Source organism: Zingiber officinale, chromosome 1A, assembly GCF_018446385.1.
Source record: "Zingiber officinale cultivar Zhangliang chromosome 1A, Zo_v1.1, whole genome shotgun sequence".
NCBI classification, from domain to species: domain Eukaryota; kingdom Viridiplantae; phylum Streptophyta; class Magnoliopsida; order Zingiberales; family Zingiberaceae; genus Zingiber; species Zingiber officinale.
The window spans coordinates 18,452,845-18,466,253 of NC_055987.1; the positions used below are offsets into that span (position 1 = coordinate 18,452,845).

Sequence of the window (13,409 nt, forward strand, 5' to 3'; positions counted from 1 at the left end):
GATTGTTGTTACTTCTGTTTGCCGATGGAGAATACCTCAGATGGATGTCAAGAATGCATTTCTAAATGGTGATCTTTATGAAGAAGTTTATATGGAACCTTCTCCTGGTGTTTCACACTAACCTAGTGAAGTTTGCAGGTTTCGCAAAAGCACCTTATAGTCTTAAACAAGCACCTCGTGCTTGGTTCGAGAAATTTTCTATAATGATTATTTTACTTGGTTTTCATCCTAGTAATCATGATTCAACATTGTTTGTCAAATGTACGAGTGTAAGTCCTATTCTTATATTGTTATATGTTGATGACATGATTATTATTGATAATGATTCTGATAAAATTGCTTCCTTGAAGTCTGAGTTGGCTCGTTGTTTTGCTATGAAAGACTGTTGGTGCAGTTAGCACTAATGGATAAACTTAGGTTTTGATGAATGATAAATGGATTAAAGTTAGATGTTGTGTTGTCTAATGCTCTTATTAAGTGTGTAGGACTTGACAAGTTTGGAAGACCTGGCACCAGGCTGAAATCCAGCTAGATTTGTTGGACTTGATAGCTGGTGGGAAGCCTGTATAGGTTTGGAGGACCTAATATCTGGCATGAAGTCTAGTTGGATCCACGGGACTTGACAGCTAGCCGAATTCCAATTGGGTTAGTGGACCTAACAACTGGCAGGAAGACTTGGTGGGTCATAGGAGAGTCAAGCAATTCTGAATGGTAATTGAGGTAAACTACTGGAGAAGAGTGATCTAGTAAGGATGAGTCCTAATTAGAGAGTTTAGGCACTGGTCCAGCTTAAATCCATTTTGAAAGTCTAAACTAAGACCAAGACTAAATCCTGGTTTGGAAGACAAGATCTAATTAATAATCTTATTAAATTGTGCTAACTCTATTTTGTAGGTTAAATATCTTGTTGTTTGACTAATAAATTTTTGTAAGAGCAAAAATAAAGTAAAGCCTCAGATGAACAATGTCCGAGGCTACTCGGAGGATCGAGAAGGTGCCTCGGAGCTACTCGGAGGTGCCCTCGTGTGGATGAACTTTGAGGATAAAAGTTCTCGCTGTGGGGAGGTGCCCTGGAGTGTGCTGGAGGCATCTCAGAGTGTATCGGAGGTGCCTCGGATGAGACTGGAGGCACCCTCGCATGGATAGAGACCACAGGTGGTAGATGTGACTGAGTTTGATGCATTCAGGATCATATTTGAGGTTGGAGGCCCCTTGGATGGGGTTGGAGGCGCCCTCAACATTCTTTAAAAGTAGTGTTTTACTAGCATAATATACACAACTTCTTCCCGGGCTACTACGACTCTTCTGCTGCTCCGAACATGCCGTAACATGTCATATTATTGTTGTGCAACTACTCTGCGACATCCGACCATTTACGACAGATCGACATTGACACACAAGCTCATTCAGACTCTATACTGTTGGTATCCCAAGGTAGTTTTGATGTGATCAACCAAGTTATGTTAGGTCCTGTTGTGTTTAACTCTGTGTCTAAGTGTGCAAGAACTTAGAAGCACAGGATGTCGAGCAAAAGATGCAGCTAGAGAGAATGATGACACGGGAGAGAGCCGACGGGATTGGTGTGTCTGAGGGACGAGGTGCTGTGGAAGAGTATGCGGGCGAACGAGAAGAAGGCGCGCGACGTTTTTGAGGGACGAGAAGCCGGAGTGAAAGCTTGCTTGAGAAGGTTGGAAGTTGGGTTCGGGTGAGTCCTATTCCGGATAGCCAAAATCACCCAAGCTAGCAGAGCCGGAGCAGAAAATCCGGACCGATGCGAGCGGAACCAAAGAAGGAGGTCGGGACTAAAAATTAGCAAAGGCCTGATTTTTGGCCCGGGGGCGCCTGGACTAGATCAGGGCACCTTGACCAGTCTGGGGCGCTCGGACTGGGAGTGCCTGGACTCTGGGGGCCTGGAACCCGATTCTTAGCCATTTCGATGTGGCGTTTGAACGTTGCATCGGAGATAAAATTCTATCTCATTCTAGGCACCTGTAATCCTTTCAAGCACCCCGAGCACGACTATATAAGCAACTCTGCTTCCAGAAGCCCAGAAGAACAAGGATTACAGAGTAACAACACTTGTGCTTGAGTTTGTCTGAGTTTAGCTTTGTTTTCTGAGCTTTGAATGTTGTAAGAGGCTTCTCCTCCCAGAGGAGATTTTTAGTGCGCTTTTTCATCTGCCTTAGATTAACAACCTCCCTGGTTGTAACGATATAAATTCTCGATGCCTCTTTCCTTTTAGTTTCTTTATTAGTCTTATGCAAGTATTCTTTTAATTAAGTTATAAGTTCGAGAAAGGTTATGTTTGCTTATTTTGTTCATGGGCTATTCACCCTCCTCTAGCCGACCGCCAAGGGTCCTAACAAGTGGTATCAGGGCCAGGATGTTTCTAGAGGACTAACCGCCAAACGAAGCACATGAGATGACCGGACCAAGCATCTACCCACCACTACAAGAAAATTACTTATTCGCAGCATGCTATTAACAACACACATTAAAAGCACGTTGTTAATAGTATTATTAACGACATGTATATTGATGTGCGCTGTTAATAATATAAATTTGAAAAGAGAAGAAAATTATGTATAGACATTAACGACGTGCATTAAAAGTACACCGTTAATACTATTATTAATAGTGTGCATGTTTCAGTTATGTACCTGTATTTACCTCCCTCCATATCCGTGGGACTGGTTCTAGGGGAGCCGTTGATGTGACGGCTCCACATTTTTTTCTTTTTTATTAATAGCGTGCATGTTAACATGTGCTGCGAATATTTGACAACAATGACGATGTGCAAGAATAGATATGCTATAGTCCCTTCGGGGCGGTGCGATGGTTAAAACATGGGGCGTTGCCACATGAGGTCTTGGGGTCGAAGCTCGGTGTGACTAAGCATAACCTCCCCATGTCTTGACCATTTACAGTAATGGCTAGTAGTCACCCGTGATTTACCTCCTCCGTATTAACTTAGAGATAGATTGATGGGGATGTTGGAGGTAAACGAATCACCTTTTATCACAAGAATAGATATACTGTAAGCATGTGGTATGCTATAAATGGAATTACTATAAAAGAAGATCTTCCTCAATTAAAAAAAATTAGCCACCGACGCAAAATTTCAAATAGCAAGCAAGTTAAAAAAAAAATGCCAAACACCACGGAGAAGATTAAATAAAAAAAACACAGAGTAGATTTTAAAAACGCAATATAGGTTAATAAAATGTCGAACTTTTTTCATCTTCCCCTTTCCCTCGCCGCCCTAGCTCTGCCTCTCCGCAACATATCTCTCTTTCTCTCCGCACCCACCGCCACCGGCCGTAGGACTCTTCTCTGCCTCTCCGCACTTAATGCCTCCGGCCGTAGGACTCCTCTCTGCCTCTCCTTACTCGCCCGTCGTTGGCCGCAGGACTCTCCGTCTCTTCGCATCGCAGGACCACAGAACGAGTAAGCAAGCCCTCCGCTAACCACTCCATACTCCGCATCAAACCAAAAGGTCAAAGCCAAAGGTAACCTTAATCTCTAAGTCCCTTAACTTACTTGGGCGACACCACTCGACACTAGCAAAGCGATCGTTGTTTGTGAAGTTTGTTTTGCTGATTTGTGATGATTTCCAATGCGTGTAAATTTTTTTTTTAGGTTTTTTTTTGGATTTGGAACTTTTTTTTTTAGGTTTTTGCTGATTTGCAATGCGTGTAAACTCGAAAGTAGATTCTGGTCTATTTACTCTGTCTCACTTATATATCTACATTATAATGTGTTCCTTGAAGCACTAATTATCCTTTACTGCATCATTTTATTTTAGGCATTATTTCTCATGAGAAGTTATGCTCGACAGATCAACCATTTCATTCTCCTTGGCTATCAGGTTTTCTTTGTCTAAATTTCATTTCTAAAGGTAATACTATGTTAGTATTCACATTAGTTTTGCTTTCAGGTGGCCCTGTTTGTACAAAACCTATCAGGTAAGCATCGTATATTTTCTTTTTATTTTCTCAAGTAATTGTTGTTTCTTTTGTGTCGTGGATTTGTATTCTTGTATCCACATCAGTTTACTTACTAGCTTCATATAATCTTTTGGAAGTTGGATTTGTTTTATGCATTTCTCTTTGAGTGTGTAGGGAAGTTATGGAGTTCTTCCCAAGGTCAACGTCTTATAAGTTGTGGAGTAGGTTATTTTCTTCTGAAAATGTTGAGATTCGTTTACATTTCTTGATACCTTTGTTAAGGTTTCTATTTTTTTTCTGTAAATGAGTTCTTACTTGCACCTTTTCTTATGTTAAAGGTGATATGGTTGATGTTGTTGTCCCATTAATTGGCGAATCTATAACTGATGGAACTTTAGCAACATTTCTAAAGAGTATGCAATCATCTTTCTAACTCCGCCCATTCTAACTCTGCCCATGATGACCGGTCATGGCCGGTCCCAAGCCCGGATAAAGGAGGAGGGTTACGTTAGGTTGCCAGCCAGCGTCAAACTATGACAAATATTTCATGAATGAATCCATTAAACTATTGTGCTAATGCTAGGTTGTTCCCCGGAAGGAACGCGTTGTAGGGTCCGATTGTAACGTCTCGGCAAGGACCGCTACATCTCTAGAACTCGGGTGTAGTGATAAATATGCAAGAGTTCGCATTACAGGGTCCGACTGTAACGTCTCAGCAAGGACCGCTACATCTCCAGGAGAACTTGGGTGTAGTGTTAAATAGACAAGAGTTCTTACACCATAGGTTAGATAAGAACAAATATGATAGGAAAACTAATAATCTAAGATTTGGAACTTGGAACATAGGAACTCTCACTGGTAAATCAATGGAGAAAAATTAATATTTTGTGTGTACAAGAGACAAAATGGACAGGTGAGAAGGCAAAGATGATAGAGAACACGGGTTTTAAGTTATGGTACACTGGAAAGAGTAAAGCAAGAAATGGAGTGGGTATTATTGTAGATAGTTTGTTAAAGGATGAAGTAGTAGGAGTAGTTAGAAAAGGGGATAGAATTATAGCCCTTAAGATAATAGTGGCGAAAGAAACTATGAACATAATTAGCGTATATGCACCACAAGTAGGATTAGATGAAGCTACCAAATTAAGGTTTTGGGAGGACTTAGATGAAATATTACAAAATATTTCACCAAATGAAAGGATTTTAATAGGAGGTGATCTAAATGGACATGTCGGAGTGAAAAATGAGGAATATGAGAGAGTACATGAGAGTTATGGGTTTGGAACGAGGAATGAGGAAGGGAAAACTATATTAGATTTTGCGATAGCATATGACTTTATATTAGCTAAAACGTTTTTTAAGAAAAGAGAAGAACACTTAGTCACATTCAAAAGTGGGAATAATAAATCGCAAATTGACTTTCTTATGGTCAGGAAGAAGGATAGAAAGATTTGTAAAGATTGCAAAGTCATCCCTGGAGAAAGCTTAACTACCCAACATAGGGTAGTAGTGTTGGATATACGTCTTAAACATAGTATCAATAGAAAGAAAATATATATACAAGTCCTAAAATTAAGTGGTGGAAGTATAAGTACAAGCATTAGGTGAAATATACGATGACTCTAATACAACATGGGATAAGATGGTATCAAAGTTGAAAATAGTAGCTAAGAGTGTCCTCGGTGAGTCAAAGGGGCATGCACCGCTAAGTAAAGAATCTTGGTGGTGAAATGAGAAAGTACAAGAGAAAGTGAAGGAAAAACGAATAGCTTATAAGGAATTATATATTTGTAAGAATGAGGAAAACTTAAAAAAATATACAATAGCCAAGAAAGAAGCTAAGAAAGTGGTGAGTGAAGCAAAAAATGAAACTTTTGAACGGTTATATCAAAACTTGGATACAAAAGAAGGGGAAAGAGACATTTTTAAAATAGCTAAAGTGAGAGAAAGAAAAACAAGAGATCTTAGCCAAATAAAATGTATTAAAGATGAATGTAATAGGGTATTAGTAAGCGATGGAGAAATAAAAGAGCGGTGGAAGAGGTATTTTCATCAACTTTTTAATGAAGGTTTAGGAGACCAACTTAACTTGGATAATTTAATTAGGTCAAATGAGCATCGAAATTTTAATTTTTATCGTAGAATTCAAACTTCAGAAGTAAAACAAACTTTAAATGAGATGCACAATGGAAAAGCCGTTGGACCAGATGATATTCCGATAGAGGTATGGAAGTGCTTAGGGAAACAAGGTATTGAATGGCTTACAAAATTATTTAACATGATATTGAAAACGAAAAAAATGTCTGATCAATTGAGGATAAGTATTCTAGTTCCCTTATATAAGAAGGGAGACGTATAAAATTGTGCAAACTATAGGGGTATTAAACTAAGAGAAATGATATTCTTAAGGAAAATTAGTAAGGATAAACAGATAAATGATGGGACCCACAAAAAGTCAAATGGTGGGTCCCATCATTTTAGACAATTATTTGAAAAATATCGGGAGCAAAAACAAGATCTACACATGGTATTCATTGACTTAGAAAAAGCGTATGATAGAGTTCCAAGGGAAATTATATGGCGAATTTTAGAAAAGAGAGGTGTTAGCGTAACATATATTGAACTAATTAAGGATAAGTATGGGCTTGCTTTTCAAGGATCGACGCTAAGTTTATATCTTTTTACACTAGTCATGGACTCACTAAACATATCCAAGACATGTTAGCATGGTGCATGTTGTTTATAGATGACATTCTTCTAACCAATGACACGTGAAGGAGTAAATGCTAAGCTAGAATCTTGGAGGAAACAGTAAAAGGTTTTAAGGTTAGTAGATTAAAGATGAAATATATGGAATTTAAGTTTAGCAATATTAGAAGTAATGAAACAATTGTTAAGATAGGAAAGGACGAATTCATATAACTGAGATCTATGAAGGGATTGAGAGAGATGTTTTACATATGATACAAGCGGGATGGGTGAAATGGAGAGGGCGTCGAGTGTTTTATGTGATAGTAAAGTACCTCTTAAACTTAGAAAATTCTAAAAAAGGCAATTAGACTCGAGCACACGAGCAGAAGATGAGAGTTGCAGAGATGAGGATGTTAAGGTGGATGTGTGGGCATACGAAGATGGACAAAATAAGAAATGAGAGCATTAGAGAGAAAGTCGGAGTTGCATCTATTGAGGAAAAACTCCGAGAGACACGTTTAAGATGGTACGGACATGTACTTAGACGACCAATAAATGTTCCAGTTAGGCGATGTGAAACTATGATAAACATGCATATCAAACGAGAAAGAGGAAGGTCAAAAAAGACTTAGTTAGCAACAATAAAACAAGATAAAATTTATTTAAATATAGATGATGATATAATAGGAGATAGAGCTCAATGGCGTAAAAGGATTCATACAGCCGACCCCACCTAGTGGGAAAGGCTTGGTTGTTGTTGTTGTTGTATGCAATCATCTTTCTCTATCTCTTTGCCAATGTCTGTATATATGTACATACACTTGTACTCACTTGTATGTGTGCATTATGTGCATTTTCACATAACATGAATGGTCATCACTAGTTGGTCTAGATCAACAGAAAATGCATACTAAATGGAGAAATGTAAAAGGTGGGCATCAACTTATGACACAAATAGCAAGTCAGTGAAATTTGCTATTATGAGTAAAAACTTCTCTTGTTCATTGTCTGGACAAGGTTACAAGTTTTTGAAACCCCCTTCTATTCATCGAATCACCTAAACAGTGTCACACTTTGTTGAATATGGTGTATGACTATGTTTAATTACATGTTACATCTTGAACTTGAGATGAATGTTTGTCACAAGCAATAAAGATTCAACCATATTTTTGTTATTTGTCTTAATAGCAAATGATGCACACTGCCATACAAGAATAGGTTTTCCTTCTATCATGATAAAGTATTGTCATATTTTTGCATGCAGTCATTATATAATCTGTAGATAACTTTTGACTATCAAATTCTAGATTATGATATGACTAAAACAAGGTGTAAGTAACATTGATCTTTTCTTACCTTTAAACTTTGTATGGCAATGTCTGTAACAACATTAATATTAGCTAGATAATTAAATCTTTATGGCTTCATTCTATCTCTACACTTTGTTATGCTAATTCAGTAACAAGAATGACCATACTTGGGATCAACAACATTGATCTTTTCATGTAATCACATTGTGTAAGGCCTTATTCTTGGTATTAACAAAATCATTTAGGACACGCTTGATTGTCATTAATTTCCCTCTCTCTTTTTCCCTTTTTAGACTATCGTACTTGATCCAATTTTGATCTAACACTAGATATATACTGCAAATTTTATTTTCTCATACTTGATTCAATTTCTTCTCATCTTATTTATACCTACACAATTAGTGATTGTGGATTATTTTGTGAAACTTAAGTGAAATTTGGGTCTTATTTTGTTGGTATTGAAAACAGAACCTGGTGACAGAGTTAAAGTTGATGAACCTATTTCTCAGATGAAACTGACAAGGTTTCAAGTGCTATTCATATCTTATTTAAAACATTTTTTTACTTAATTAAGTTTTTATCCATAGTCCTTTAGTCAACTCTTATAATTTTATTTGTATATGTTTTAGGTAACTATTGATGTTGCTAGTCCTGATGTTGGAATTATTCTTGGAGGATCTATTTTTTATTTATGCTTTGTTTATATTCTAACATTTTTTTCTCAGGGAACTTTTGAATTTTTATATGATTGATAGTTTATTGTCAAAGAAGGCGAGATAGTGGCTCTTGGGACGAAAGTTGTTATCTCTAAGTCTGCTCCTAGTGACACTCATGTAGCGCCATCAGAAGAGATAGTCGGTAAGGATACTTCACCTGCTGTTCCTATCGAGAAGAACAAAGATACACAAGTGTCTAAAGTGGAAGCTCCAGTCAAAGAGAAGTCAACTAATTTATAGTGTTATGTGATTGATATATATTCTACTGATTTGTATGGATTAAAAGTTTAATCATTGTTATATATGTACTAGCTAGTTTGTTAGAGATTTCATATCTTGTTTTGGATGTTCATTCCTTATATTTTGGTATAATGAAAGATAATGACTTTTATTATTTTTGTGTATGGATTAGATTTAAATTTATACTAAATTTGTTGTAAAAATTTGGTTAATCATTTTTGTCAATGAAATTGAATTTTTTTAATATAGATAAAAATATCAATATCATATGTTCACATGATGCAAATTTGAATATTAACAGCATGCATTTGCATTATGTAGAAAATACATTCCATAGTGTATTCACAGCGCGCAACGCACGTTGCGGAATGTGTTTTCCGCAGCATGCAAATGCACGCTGTCAATAACCTGTGACTTTCAACAGCTTTTAATTGTACAACATATAATGCGCTCTGCGGAAAGCGAATTTGTGCGTTGTGAAAATTTATTTTTGTTGTAGTGCACCAAAGTTTGAGGGAGAGTTTGCGAGTTGGAAAAAGAAAATGGAGGTATTTTTTAAAATTGATTTTGAATTGCTTTTAGAAGTTCAGTTTTGTAGCATCCGAAGGTAAGGAAGAATACCAGTGGACGAAGAAAGAGCAGGCCCACTTCGTGGCAAACGGTAAAGCAGAGTTCCACCTGCTGACCATCCTACCGTCACAAGAAGTCAACCGGATCGACGCCAACAACTCAGCAAAGGATCTTTGGAAGAAGTTCCTTGAGCTACACGAAGGGACGCCCGAAGCCGTGCTCGCGAGACGAGATCTGCTAAGGAACCAGCTGAGTAACATAAAATTGGAAGTAGAAGAAACCGTTGCACATCTTTACTCGAGAATGAAGGAACTAATCACCGGACTCATGAACCTCGGAGAAAAGATAAGTCACCAAGATTCGCTAAGGTACGCGCTTAATGCATTTCCTAGAACTACCGAGTGGGTATCATTAGTAGATGCTTACTATATATCTAAAGATTTAGAATCTGTCACCTTAGAAGAAATATTTTCAACATCTGAAGTTCATGAAACGAGATGTGCAAATTCGAAGAAGGATCCAAAGTACAATATTACCCTTAAGGCGAAGATGGATGGACTAGATTCAGAATCCTCTCTCGACGACGATGACGAAACGACAATGATGGTAAGACGATTTAAAAAATTATTTAAATCTATAAAAACTAACCATCTGCAGGGTAGAAAGAAAAGAAAAATCAAATGTTACCACTACAATGAAGAAGGGTATGTTAAAGACAACTACCCTAAGTTGAAGAACAAGGATAAGGGCAAGAACAAGAAGCCTATCCAATCTAACAAGTACAAAATGCTAAAGGCAACGTGAGATGAAACGTCGTCCGAATAAAAAATTAAAGTCATCGTCGGACTTGCGTTAGCGACAAGTCATCAAAAAGACGAAAACGAAGCAAGCTTATCCGAAATAAGCATCGAGAGCATCGATGACGGAGGAGTGACATCGGAAGAAAGCAATAGTTCAGGGAAGTTACGGACAACTAGATCGACAAGGTAAGTTAGGTACGATATCTGCCTCCCGATAAATTATTCAAGTTTGTTAAATTATTGTCAAAAGATTGCTGTAAACTAGAAAAAAAAACCAAGAATTAAAATTAATTCTAGTCAAATCTTATCCATTAGAAGAAGTTGACAAAATAAAATTAGAAAATGATAATTTGCAAAAAGAAATAAAGAACTTGAAAAATCATACATGCTTATATAATACAAGTATTAGAAAATTTAATCGTCTAAATTGGTACCTTAATTACCACAAGGGACAAATTAGGAAGATTTTTAAGAAATATATTCCTAGAAGATTTTTAATCAACGTAGTTGGAAGGAACCTATATTGGGTTCCAAAATCATTCTTGGATTAAAACTTTAAAGTTAAGACTTTCAGAGAGTAGATTAAATATTTGATTTCCTTAAGAGACTTTGTCTAGAAAGTGGTTGCTGCTCCAATAACTAAGAAGTCCTAGTGTTTTACCACAGTATGGAAGCCAATTAATGAAATAAAATGTTTAATTGACTAACTGATAAAGTATTTAATTGTAATTAATACTTTAAATAGTTACTCAATTTTTTTTTTACTTAAGAAATTTTTTTGTAAAACTTAAAATTTCTAAAATTATTTACATTGTAAATTTTGTTAAGTGATATCAAAATTATTTTCAATTTTTTTTTCAAAGTTTTCAAAAACTTGATAAGTTTTTCAAAATTGTTGAAAAATTAGAGTTTTTTTAACTTAATTATTTTTGAAAAGTTACCCTTAGATTTTTTTGGTACCCCTTTTTGTTATGTGATCAAAGGGGGAGAAGGAAAAAAATTAAGTCTAGGGGGAGGTAGCTTAATTTTTTTTTTTTTTTTTTACTTTTTGCACTTAATTGTAAAATTTATTGCTTTTACTTTATGTTGCTTTACCCTAACTTAACTTGGGCTGCTCAAATCAAAAAGGAGGAGATTGTTGGTACCCAAGGTAGCTTTGATGTGATCAACCAAGTTAGGCTAGGTCTTGTTGTTTTTAACCCTGTGTCTAAGTGTACAGGAACTTAGGAGCACAGAATGTCGAGCAAAAGACGCAGCTAGCGAGAAGGACAGCACGGGAGAGAGCCGACGGGCTCGGTGTGTCTGAGGGACGAGGTGCTGCGGAAGAGTACGAGGTGGACAAGAAGGAGGCACACGATGTTTCCGAGGGACGAGAAGCTGGAGCAGAAGTTTGTTCGAGAAGGTCGAAAGTTGGGTTTGGATGAGCCCTATTTCAGATGGCCGAAATCACCCAAGTTAGCGGAGCCAGAGCGGAAGACCCAGATCGATGCGAGCGGAACCAAAGAAGGAGGACGGGACCAAAAATCAGCAAAGGGATGATTTTTGGCCCCGGGGTGCCCGGACTTGGTTGGGGCGCCCGGACCAATCTGGGGTGCCCGGAACCCGATTCATAGTCATTTCGACGTGGCGTTTGAACGTTGCATCAGGGATAGAATTCTATCTCATTCCAGATGCCTGGAACCCTTTCAGGCACCCCGAGCAGGGCTATATAAGCAGCCCTGCTCCTAGAAGCCCAGAAGAACAAGAATTATAGAGTAACAACACTTGTGCTTGAGTTTATCTGAGTTTAGATTTGTTTTCTTAGCTTTGAATGCTGTAAGAGGTTTCTTCGCCCAGAGGAGATTTTTAGTGTGCTTTTTCATCTGCCTTGGTTTAACAACCTCTCTGGTTGTAACGATGTAAATTCTCGGTGTCTCTTTTCTTTAGTTTCTTTATTAGTTTTATGCAAGTGTTCTTTTAATTAAGTTATAAGTTCGAGAAAAGTTGTGTTTGCTTATTTTGTGCAGGGCCTATTCACCACCCTTTAGCCGACCGCCAAGGGTCCTAACATATACTTCTAAGTATTGTTAACGATTTCATATTTTGTACATCTTTCATACTTGCAAAAGGAAAAGTGTAGGCTATTACACTTTCCCACTTTTCGTACTTGTACTCGATTATCTCTTCCAGCGGTTCTGGAAGAGACTCATAGTGGATTGCCCATTGATACGGTCTGAGAGATCATGGGTCTTGGAGTAGGAGTCACCTAAGGCTCTGAACTAAATAATCGACTAAGTCTCACGTTCTGCTTCTCATGTTTTTATTTTCTTTTTCCGTTGCACTTTGTTTTAAATTATTAAAAGACTTTATTTTTAAAAACACACGTGATTCACCCTCCTCTCACGTGCACATCAATCCTACAAAGACTTAGGTATTCTATGCTATTTTCTGGGTATTAAGGTCATCTTATCCCCCAAAAGTTATCTTTTATCATAATCAAAGTATATATCTGATCTATTTGAGCATGCATGTCTTACTAATAATAGAATGGTTGATACTCCTATTAAGACTCATGCTTGATATTCTCCATTTAATGGCCCACCTTTGCCAGATCCTAGTTTATACCAAATTATTGTTGGGAGCTTGGTTTATCTCACCATGACTCGTCCAAATATTGTATATATTGTTCATGTGGTTAGTCAATTTGTAGCTGCACTAATTATAGTTCTTGGGTTGCTGTTTTTCGAATTCTTAAGTATCTTCAAGGCACTCAATTTCAAAGTCTTTTATTTCCTTCTACTTCATTTCTGGAGCTACGTGTGTACTCTGATGTTGATTGGGCTGGTGATCCTACGAATTATAAATCTACCACTGACTTTTACATTTTTCTTGATGATTCCCTCATTTCTTGAAAGTGTAAGAAAGAAGATGTTATTTCTAGATCTTCCACAAAAGCTGAGTACTGTGACACGACCTCAACTACTTGTGAGATAGTTTGGTTACGTTGATTGCTTATAGATATGAGTATCTTTTTTCATCAATCTACTATGTTATATTGTAATAATTAGAGTGTTATTCAAATTGCGCGATTTAATTTTTCATGAGTGGATGAAACATATTGAAATTGATTATCACATTACTTGTCATCATCTTCAG

At 37.1% G+C, this 13,409-nt stretch overlaps 1 long non-coding RNA gene across 1 annotated transcript; it reads left to right on the plus strand.

Moving 5' to 3' along the window:
* The first annotated feature begins 3,213 nt into the window (after positions 1–3,213).
* On the plus strand, positions 3,214–9,058 carry LOC122020079. Its single transcript, XR_006122094.1, has 4 exons — positions 3,214–3,509; positions 3,806–3,868; positions 3,938–3,965; positions 8,417–9,058. It is a non-coding gene; the product is annotated as an uncharacterized LOC122020079 (long non-coding RNA).
* The last annotated feature ends 4,351 nt before the right edge of the window (positions 9,059–13,409 follow it).